The sequence below is a fragment of the Cephus cinctus genome, unplaced genomic scaffold (genome assembly GCF_000341935.2).
Source record: "Cephus cinctus unplaced genomic scaffold, Ccin1 Ccin1_scaffold0153, whole genome shotgun sequence".
NCBI lineage: Eukaryota > Metazoa > Arthropoda > Insecta > Hymenoptera > Cephidae > Cephus > Cephus cinctus.
The window spans coordinates 1,319,621-1,330,716 of record NW_014332881.1 but is presented as its reverse complement, the minus strand read 5'-3'; the positions used below and the strand labels follow the sequence as shown (position 1 = coordinate 1,330,716).

Genomic DNA, 11,096 nt, shown 5'->3' with positions numbered 1-11,096 from the left:
GGGGCGCCGGTATTTCAGCCGGACCTCTACTGGTCCATGGAGACGGCGTCTCTATCGGGTGCCCTCTTCTGCCGGGCAACTCGGTACGTCGAGGCTGTCTCTCCACGTCAGATTCGAGCACCTCGGCAATACCAAATCTTCGGAGAGCATTGGCGGAACTGTACGAATCAATCCACGATCGTAGATTCTGATCAGGGTGGCGACTCGAAGGGAACCGGAAAGCGAGAGCGTTATTTCAATCGGTAGCTGGAGTCGCGTTGTGACTGTGAGTCCAAAAATTATGTCACAATACATAAAGTATAGGGGTAGGTCGATGAACTGCGGTGAGAATCGTCCGTTAAAGGTACGTCGTAGCTATAGTATGTATACGTCCAATATCGTTCATTGAAAACGGATACTCGGACCACTGCCTGCCGACAATAATTGAAACCGCATTCTCCGTACTCGCTAATGGTTCTCGCTCACTCTCCTTCTACCGTTGGACTGCAGCATCCCTCGCAGAGCCCTTTGTCACTAGGTCTCCTTCTCCGCGCCCGGACTATGCCTCTTTTCCATTGGAGCCACAGTGCGGGCTCCGAACCTATGATTTCGAAATTCACGTCTGTCGAGCCCAGCAGGGGCTGTGTGAAGTTGGCACCGCACTGTTTTAAATTTAAAAGACAAAATTAGTTCCAAGAGCATCCGGAAGAATTCTACAATTCCTGATACTTAGAAACAGTTCCGATGGTTAAAGGCAAAAAAAATCGAGATTAATACTTCCGAGGAGCTAAGTTCTCGTAGTATCTTAATTTTTGAAAAATGTTTTTTAATAGACTTTTTCGATAGTTCTCGAGGAGTTTTATAGTTCCTGATAGGGTTTAACAACAGCTCTGCTACGCAACGTCGATAAAATACCTATTAAACGTACCTGTGCCAGCATACGCTTCAGTGCAGGCAGGCATCAGGTGCCGGGCTTCCATTCTCTTTTTTTTTTCCCTGAAACTGTAGAACTCATCCGGGTGCTCACTTTTTTTTTAAACAATCAGGTGCCAACTTCACACTCGTCAGGAAGCGGAGAGGCACCTGAGAGATATATGGTCCACCCAGCAGCATAGCTTCATAGAAATTGAATTTGTGTAATTACGGGAGTAATTACCCTGAGATTAGGGGCCATTACCGGGGAGCGTAGCGACTTCCTGTAAATGCTGTACAGCCTCCTTACTTTGACTTTGGTACTTCCTCTTAGTCACCCCTGACTATTTCCATCTCCTAGGCATCCTATAGACCCTCCTACGATCACGTGGTTTAAGGATTACTTACTCGGGATCCATTCAAGTTTCATTTTTGTACGTATGCCACGTATTGGCGATGACGGCAGCCATACTATCCAAGAGAGTCACTGCACTCCTTTAATATCAGCGATGTTCGCCAAGATGCCTGGGAGGATCGAATTTCATTTTCAGAGGGTTGCCAAGGAAGATTGCAGCCGTTGCATAATCGAAGTTTGGGAAATCAGTGATATCGCTCGTGCGTTGCACAGGGGATGCTGGAGGAGGGTGGAGCTAGTGATGAGAACTGCGTGTTCTATCTCGGAAGTCGAGGTGCACGCTCTCTTCCTACCCTCTGGACCTTTACCCTCTGGCCATATTATACTCTCTCTCTCTCCCTCTCACGTCCTCTATCCACACCCTCTAACCGTACTCTTTACCCCGCAAACAGTTGTAAAGAATTCGCGAACCGCCAAGCTGCCTAGCGACACGAGCAGACGCTATCTCCCCTACACAGCACCCCTACTAACTACCATTATCACCGGTCCGCGCTGCGTAATCAATTTCAAGTACTCGGACGGAATTTTAAACTTTTTTTCAACGCCCCTCGCCTCTCATTGAATCGTTACGAGCCGCTTCATAAAAATATAACGGCACTCCGAGCCCTCGTCGTACCCACGAATTTCCTTACTTCATTGTCCCTGTCCACGACGCACCCCAGTCCGAGAAATTTCTACCGGATACCTTAACAAACTGTCCAAAGAACGCTAAGGGATACACGTAAAAGTCTTCCGAACGATGGAAAATTTTTAATAAAAATTTTAATAATCAAAGTCTCAGATTCCACGGATGATCTTTTTTACAGAATCAACTAGGTTATCATAGGTATTTCATAAGAGCTGTGTTCCAACGAAACTCATCCTGCTCCAAAGTCCCAAGTGAATTTCGTTGATCTTTCACGTGGAGCATCTATTAAACCCACCGCGTCCCGTATACCTCATGTTTTCGGTCTGAAACGCGATTACTGGTAACGCAAAGCCAACGTTGGGACCCATTTAATGGGCTTTGCGTGCCACCGTACGATTCCATCGAATCGTCCAGACGCATTTTGCGGAGACGCGAATTAGGAAAGGCAGCGCATGCAGTACGTGGGTGCACGCGACAGTCTGAAACGTATAGTGCCAGCATAAGAGAGGCAAGTCAAGACTCATGAAATATTAAGAATGGGTCTGACGATATCGAAGGGGAGAATCGCTACAGTTTGAGTGGTACCTTGTATTCTTTTTTTTTGTTTTTAAGCGGGGCTGAAGGGGTGGGTATATATATGCCAAGATTTAGCCTTGCAAAATGGCTTACGGTTTGGAGTTAATGGCCGTGGGAGGGTCGTAAAGGTTCATCGACGAGGGGTTGTCGTCAAGGTGGTTTTAATGCAGCTTCTTAACGACACGAGGCTTGATCTTACGATACTGCCCGCGGGGACTGAGTGGAGCGTAACTGATGAGGAGCGAGCGAGCGAAAATGAACGAGACCGAGTCGGCTGGTGTGGTGGGGGTGAAAAGGTCATAGTTCGGCTGAGAGAGTACTGGTAGCGATGCCTGAGGTTGGGTCGAGCTTTCCTTTTATCCGAGACAAAAGTTGAAGAATTCTTGGGCGATGCTGCAACCTCTAATGGACGTGGAAATATCGCGGTGGCGTAACTAGACTTCACGTGGGTACTTAGCGCCGAATAAAAGTACACTCCCCCTGGCCCCCTCCCGCCCTTAGCCTTTTTATATTCCCTTCCATTATTCAATTAATAGCGAGAATTTATTATCGTCCAGGTGGGGAGGTAGAGCGGGCGGTCGGCGTGAATTAAATAAAAGACATGCATTGTTCGCGCTAATGTTATGCCAAGCGCGGGTGAAACGTTTTCGCGGGTCCGTACTGCACAACCACCCGTTACGAAGGGGCGTAAAATTGCCCGGGCGTTTTCTCGCTCTCACACCCGTGCCTTTTAATTTTAACGAGCGACAATCAAGTCCCGCCTAAAAACCCCTTTATTAATTGCCATAATAGCAATGGCTCCTTTATGTGTATACAAAAAGAAAAAAAGAGAGTAATAAAAAAAAATCGTCCAGCTAACACCACGAAAAGGGTTATGGCGCCATGCGCCAACGAAATTTGAAAGCCAGTCAGCATTTATTTTACTTTTGCGCCTGTTAAAGCCACCCGGTTATTTTTTATTCGTCTCCCCCCCTTCCCTTCCCCCATCCCGTTATTACTATCGCTCGTTCAAAAAATCCCGTAAGTCTTGTCAATTCGACAAACCTCGTTCGCCGTTGCATTTCAGTTATCGCGAATGCACCATATGCCTAACGCCACCCTTAGCACTATTGATCCCGATGCTCGTGAGTTCTCGAAACAACCCGGTCAAGGACGAGCTGCCGGCATCGTCGCAGGTAGGAGTCAGCCGAACGTAAAATCATAAGCCTCCGCCAAGCCACGAGAGACATTTGCATCGGATATATAACTACGACCGAAGTGGACTGGGTGTGCTTGCCGTTATAGAGGCGGGTGCGTTATACCGGGCACGCGAGAGTGGTAGGGTTGAGCGATGATACCAGAGACAAGTCGGCCGACGAACGGAGAGGGTGAACGGAGGATCGGATTGATTAATAGGGGGTACATCTGTTACCGGCGAGCGGGAGGGTGGATGGGCAATAGTCTAGAGGGAGGGATGCCTCGCAGTTAGCATTAATCACTGCAACACGCCGCGCGGCCCGACTGGCTGGGTCCCGTATAATGCCCACTACCATAGAATGGGCTCGATCGGTCCCAAATCCCATAGTTGAATTTCTATACACCCCTGCTGCTACACGTAGGAACCCACCTACCCCTGGCACAAGATGAACTTGATCAGGGTCAATATTTTGCCAAGTAGCCAAGTGTCGAGTGACCATCGAACGGCACGCGTTATTTTCCTGCACCCTCTACCTATACTATACCCCCTAAGAGCCTGGTACACCAAACCCTGCCCAACCATACGCTACCGACTAACTAAGGGTAGCTAAAGGAGTAACCGGGTCTCGGGCATTGTCCTCGCCATTGTAATTAATGAAGGGTTACAATACCGAGCGTGACTCCTCGAAGGCTTCCACAATCGCCAACCCCTATTTCTTGGCCGATCATGTTCCCATCCCTTAGCTCTCGAACCACTGCCAATTCAAACACTTTCCAGGAGCAGCCTGCTTTCAAGGTATAGTGGACGCACAATGCTGTGGGAATATATATATATATACACCCTCGTACCTAAGCTCGCGAATGTCTTACGTTGAGGCTATCGAAAGTTTCTTGAGGGATGTTGAGGGTTCTATGCAGTACCTACGGGGATAGCCTTGCTGAAATGTCCATTTGATTTCGTGCCTAGTTGGACGCAATGTTATCCCATCTATCATTATCGACTGACTGATTATCATTAACTGGTTCGCATTGCCACTATCATCTCCATTACCAACGACGGGCAATTAGTCGACTATGAACTTGTGAAAGGTTCCCGGTTTCGGTCTGTACAACTTTTACAACCCCATATTGATCTCTGATGCGAAATTTCTGTAGATACTTTTAGACCTTACAGTACCAGATACGTATACGTTCCATGATGTTATCGACTTTTCAGCCTTGCCAGCTCGTTTCTCACGGCTCCTGATAACCGCACTGTCTATCGGGAGTTTTAAAAATATCATCACAACTTCAGTAATTAACGATAACAAGCACTACTGACAATTGCCGATCAACATTGAAATAATGTGGTTACCGGGTATCGAAAGTAGGGCAGCGTGCATAAGGTGATATTTATAATCAAATTATCTTATAACATGACCGTAGATAAATTTCTTTCTTTTTTTGTCTTTTCAATTTGTTACGTATGCTATATATACATTGGATAGACGGAACAGTGCGAGCAGCTTGTGTAACTGTTTGGGTGCGTCGTCCACGCGTACGCGCGTATTACGAGCTTTACAACAATAGGCAACCGGGGCTGGCATTGTGCGTAGAACATCGCAATACGTCAGAGCCTTTAGTCCCGTGCGGTAACGACCTGGCGTTTATATCGGCCCTGAGAAAATTACCTCAATTAGCCGTGCAAAGTCTGTCGCGATATTTGAACGCTTCTGGAAGGCTTCGAGGGAAGAGAGCCTGAGTGGCATTGCAAGGAACGAGCGTAACTTTGTCACGCATTATATTCGACACAGAGAAACATGCACGGCATTCCTTTTGTTCTTGGATCCTTTTGACGTTAGCGGTTTTGTACCGCTTGACATTTTCCTTTACTTATTCATGCCTCCCCGTCACAGTCCCAATCCGTGCCCGTCTGTGGTTCCGGTTTGCTCCTGCGAGATTAATGTCGAGATTTGAAGGAAGTTTCGTAATAAAAAAAAATTATTTCATTCCTACAGACCGACTGATTAGATGGATGGGGTCGGATTATAAGGGCGCACAGAGGTTTCGTCATTTTAAACGAACAAGAGTGACTCCTACCCTCGCTCGAGGACGTAAATTTTTAATGAATTTAACAGCTTAGATTTTTTTGCCTTTTTTTTCACTTCTTCCATACCCACCTCAACCGTAGCCTCCTTGTTGTTCGAGGCGCGGTAAAACTTGAAGCAGGAATTACGAGCCCTGCTACCCGCTCCTGGGTCATTATAAGAATAATCGCATTAAACTAAAGGAGCCGTCTAATGAAAGGAAGTAATATTAAGGCATTATGAATTTGGCGAGGCCCCTTTGTCATATCTTTTCCCCGTGGCAATATTTTAATTTTCTCGGCTCATAATCCTCTTAAACGATTTCTCCCGAAAGTTCCTCGTTTACCCAAATCTGACCAAGCGATCTTCACCGAACGTACCCAGGATCCAGAATGGATCGTTATCCCATCGGTTTATAGGATCAGCCATGTATATAGGTATCTATTACCAGGATCTTTCCGTTCGATCTCACGCGTTTGCTATCCAAGGATCGACCACGTGACATCGAGAATCGAGGAGATGTTTATCGCGCCCAAGGAAGTCGAAGTATGCTCACAGGTGAAGATCCTTTCACCGTAGGATCCAGGGTCCATCGGGTATCGAGAGGATGGACCTGATAAGAATTGAAAGTCGCAGTTGTCACCGGACGTCGATCTCGATCGTTGAATATAGTAGCTAGAGAAATTGATGGTTAACGACACCAAACCTCGGTTGTGTCCAGAGATCGAGAGCGCGGCAACCGTAAGCATAGTTTACAAGACGACGACAGACGATCTCCATGTGTCGACTATCAGAAAAGCTTCCAGCGGAGTCTGACAAGTTGTCAGCGAGATGTCGGGCTGCGTGCACTTCAAGTGTAACGAAACATTAGACAGCGACGTAAACACAGGAAGCGATGACGAGGTGGAGGCATTGCGAACGGAACGACGCCCTCCAGGAAGTGGCGACCCCCGTCGTGGCCTTCTTGGATCGTCCCCTTGTCCCTCGTGAGACCGACAGAGAGAGAGTCTCTCTCGCAGTCATTTTTTCCATGACGTCCCTAAGTCACACACATACCGGGTGTACGTACGAAGCGGTCTGAGGCGTAAGGGACGCCGGGCGTCGGTAGATACCTTAAGCGGGTGCAAGAAATTGTTGATATTTCGCATCTGTAAAACGATACCGCGATGGATGCTGAGGCTCTTAAAATATTCCCGAGTGTACCGTTACAAATTTATTTGACACCGTACGAGACGTCGGGACGCTTTAAAAAGGTGTTCATAAAAACAGAAAAGGACGCCAGGGGCGCATACCCACGGCGGCAGATGTACCCGTTGGATGGTGAACGCGTTACATGCTCGTCATTACTAATTGCGGATCGTGTGTCGTCCCCGGTGACTTTTCGACTCTCGGCGCTCCCGACGTCTCCCGACGTCGACGCCGCGACGTCAAGCGGTCTCTGCCGGAATAATCGATCGGTACCACCTACTCCCTGTTAAAGGGCCACCGTATAAGAGGCCACGGGATTCGATTCCAAGTAGGGAGGCTCGACAGTCGCGTGCGCGTCGGCCGACTAATTAAATATCAAGAACGGTTAGCTCGATCACGGGCGTCTCGACGCCGTCCACCTAGTCGTCGACGGCAGCGACTCGTCACGAGTTTGACCCACCGTCGGGATCAATATCCCGGCCGAGCGTTAAATCTCTATTAGCCCTGGAAAGCAGTAGTACTGGGACCTAGTGGTGCTTCGTGGTTCACGGTATTCACTGTGCGCTATCCAGCCTGGATTAGAATTCTAATCTTTCCCTGCTGTAGCGTTGAACGTCACTGGCAGGAGGTTCGCTATGCGGTAACAGGTGAGCAGGAGGCCACGTTGCGCGACGGGTTATTGGAAGCGAGTGGTCTAGTGGTATTTCCCCACGAGACCAAATCTGGGGGACGATAAACCGTCACGGTACGAGGCGACCAGGACCAAGTTAGATACGGTGAGACGAAGTGGAATCAAGGTGGTAAATATATGAGTCCGATAAGTATGTAACATGGATACGTAACCCAGATATAGGAAGATAACGACAATCTGCTATGACGTTACGGGACGCGTTATAAATTTACCGAGAAGCTCAAATATACTATAGGAGACTCTTCCTATACGGTGGTACAATGCCAGATGAAGGTGCTCAAATGGGTCGTAGGTCATGGGTGTCTTGTTTTAGGTAGGTGTGTAAGTGGTGGTCGGGAGGGCCGGCCGAGGGCGCAAACGCGAACGCCCTGCAGTCGAAACGGGAACTATCGCAATTTAATATCGATCCTGTAATTCTACGAGAGCGGTGCCTGCTTCTCGCCGCCCTCTGACTCTCTTTACTCTTTAGTCCGCGTCTTCGTGTTACTCTCCTTCTACTCTCAGAACCCACCGCCGATCCTCACGGCAGTTCCTCACTTTCGAACTCCGACCACCAGCGAGTCAGTCGCAATCAATATGGCATCCTACTTATCTCCATACCACATTCGCCTACCTTTGCAAGACTAGCTCTATATATATATACATATATATGTATATATATAGCGTTCTACTGGTACGTGTCCGAAGCCGTACCCAGCACGTATACATATATATAACTTTAGTATATGCACGATACCACTAATGCACCCCTTCTAGAGTCACCCCCTACCAAGGTAATCATCCCTTATAGTTCCTATACCTTGGCACGTATATTCATACTATTTTCTTCAACGTTCTGTTGTTCTGTACCCTCCGATTTGCCAGCCACGCACACACAGCCCTATCCTCACGCGAGGGACGCATTATCGTAGAATTTCCATAAATTTTCGGAAACGCGACTCACTAGCTTCGCGTTGCCCGCCACGAAATTTTATCGATCCCTCTAGAGCCCTGAGATTCGAGAACCTACGTTTACGGTCTTCGAGAGACCCGACTGGGAAATATAATTGGGCTCGCTCGTTTAATACTGTATTCGGTGAACACTATTCGCCACCCTAAATGTATAACGATAAAGCGCTCGATTTGGTTTGCAAGCAGTCCTAAGTGCGTCGGGGCTTGTCGATCGAATGCGTATCTATGAGGGTGCTCGCATGTCAGGAAGAGGAGAACGCTTATAAGAGGTAGCTGCGGGTTCGGTGGGGTGGGATCATTTCCTTTGGAAAAAAAATGGGTATTTCGAGATATCGAACCCCCCCTCCCCCGTTCCAAGGATCCAGATAGACATAGTATTGTATATGTCTACCGATAAATGTTACTCAAAATTTTCGGTCCTCTTCCTCATTTTTTTTCAAGTCTTTCTTTAATTTCCCGCGGGCCGCTAGTTGTTTCGTTGATATTGAAGGCATTAGATAAACCTGTGACACGGGACCTATTTTACACATAAAGTAACAAATGTCACGTGACACGCGAGATAAAGTGCCGCCGCCTAGACACGCCCGCATCGGTCACACATAGTAATTACGTGTACGAGTAAAAAATATCAGTTCTGCGAAACTTTATTTGCAACAATAATTTATGAAAAAAAATACTTTTTTTTTGTAAAAATAAATATTTTCCTGATGATCAAATTTTTCTTATTTTCAGAAACCTTCATGTACCGTATGTATACATATACTGACGTGAGAAATGTACGTAACAATGAATTGGAAGTGAGTAATGTTTTGCATGACCCAGAATTTAAGGTAAACCTACCAGCTACTGACCGGACCGCATTACGTGGACATCGTAAGTACGAGCCGCCAGACGTTTTCGCTGTACTTGCAAATTTTCAGGAGGTCGAACGTGGAGGACGAGGTTGATTGCAATGCAACGGCCGTAGGGAATTCGCGCGAACAGATGCGCCGCACGATTCTGGCTCCGATGTATCGCGTTTGCTAATCCTCGACATGGCTGACAGTATAATACACCGCTTTGCAAACAGTGGCGGGACGAGAAGCAGGAATACCAGAAGCACCGGGAGTGCTAGGTACATTGATGCACAGTAGCTGTTATAGATTCCCAATTCTCATTGCCCACATTAGGGATCCATCGTTGTCATTGCATCTGGAATTCTGACCATCAGGATCCATATTCCAGTATCTACATATATGAGCCCAGTAAGGTACACAGAGCGATAGAGACACGTGGTAGAACCACCCTGAGGTGATGTTTGACGTTTCAAAAAATTAATCAAGTCCAAAGCTTTTTTTTTCATTTCTGAATATGTTCACGAAAATATTAATTTGGGGTCAGATGACAGTCGAGACAGCTTATCAACCCTCTTTGGATTCAGTTTCCTCCCTAATAATTTTACGTACTCTCATTCCCTTTTGATTGTCTTGTACCCGTTTAATCGAACTGTAATTCTTTTTTAAATTAAATATCTGCATTAACCTTTGACTCGTCTTCCCAATTTATATTACTGCAATAAATATCCTTGGTTATAAAAAAATTCTACCCGTACAAAAATGAAAAGAAAAAGAAAACATTCTCAACGAGGCAATTTCGGCGCACGTTATAATAAAGAAGAAAAGAGAATAGACAAGACCGTTGACAAAAAGAACCCGAAGAACGTCTCTCGGTACTCGTGAACCTCTCAAGACGTAGTTTAGAATCGGAACGCAGTACGTACGTCATTCACGGATCAGAACTGCACAATGGATTGAACAATGAGCGAGACCTGGAGCCTCCGTTGAGAAATACAGAGCGCTCCTGAATATGAGCCCTTTCGAGCCCTTGCACCTTCTCGAGACCTTTCTCGTTGTCGGGTGTACCTCGGTGCCATGAATAAAGGGCTTCCTGGGAACCAGATAATCTCGCTTATAATGCTGATCTCAAGTACCGCACCTCGGGGTCCCACTCAGGCATCAAGTGCCTGTCGCCGCTAAAAACGCTTAGCCAAATAGAGAAATTCCCCAGGTCCCTCGGGTCTCACAAGGTAACCAGGAGGAAGCGGTTCTTCGATATATATATATATATATACAATATACTATACCACACTGGTCTTCTATATCCGTAATACCTTACAGTGTCTTCGTGCTTTCTCTTCGTAGGATCGACTGCTATAAATATCTCATTGAAAAGAAAGTAGTAGGAATCGCGCGTGTACCGACGGAGGTGTCTAATGGAATTACGATACCGATGTAAAACGAGTTTATTCCAAGTGAAGGAGAGATCTGGGATGCTGGATCCTCATCTGCTAAAGGATACGTGGGCGAGTGTCGATTAACATTCGAATAAAGGTACACATATATACAATGTACAGGGTTATTCATTTGAAAGGTAACCAAACAATTTGACAGCTGTCACTACGTCACTTTGCCTAAGCGATCAATCGCCAATACTTAACAAGGAAAACAGAGGAAGAAGTTATCGCGAATATATTTT

The 11,096-nt window shown here is 46.7% G+C and overlaps 1 long non-coding RNA gene across 1 annotated transcript; it reads left to right on the top strand.

The window, feature by feature from the left end:
- Positions 1-7,337: 7,337 nt before the first annotated feature.
- On the top strand, positions 7,338-10,128 carry LOC112493773. The gene is made up of 3 exons (XR_003058503.1): positions 7,338-7,716; positions 9,315-9,412; positions 9,503-10,128. It is a non-coding gene; the product is annotated as an uncharacterized LOC112493773 (long non-coding RNA).
- The last annotated feature ends 968 nt before the right edge of the window (positions 10,129-11,096 follow it).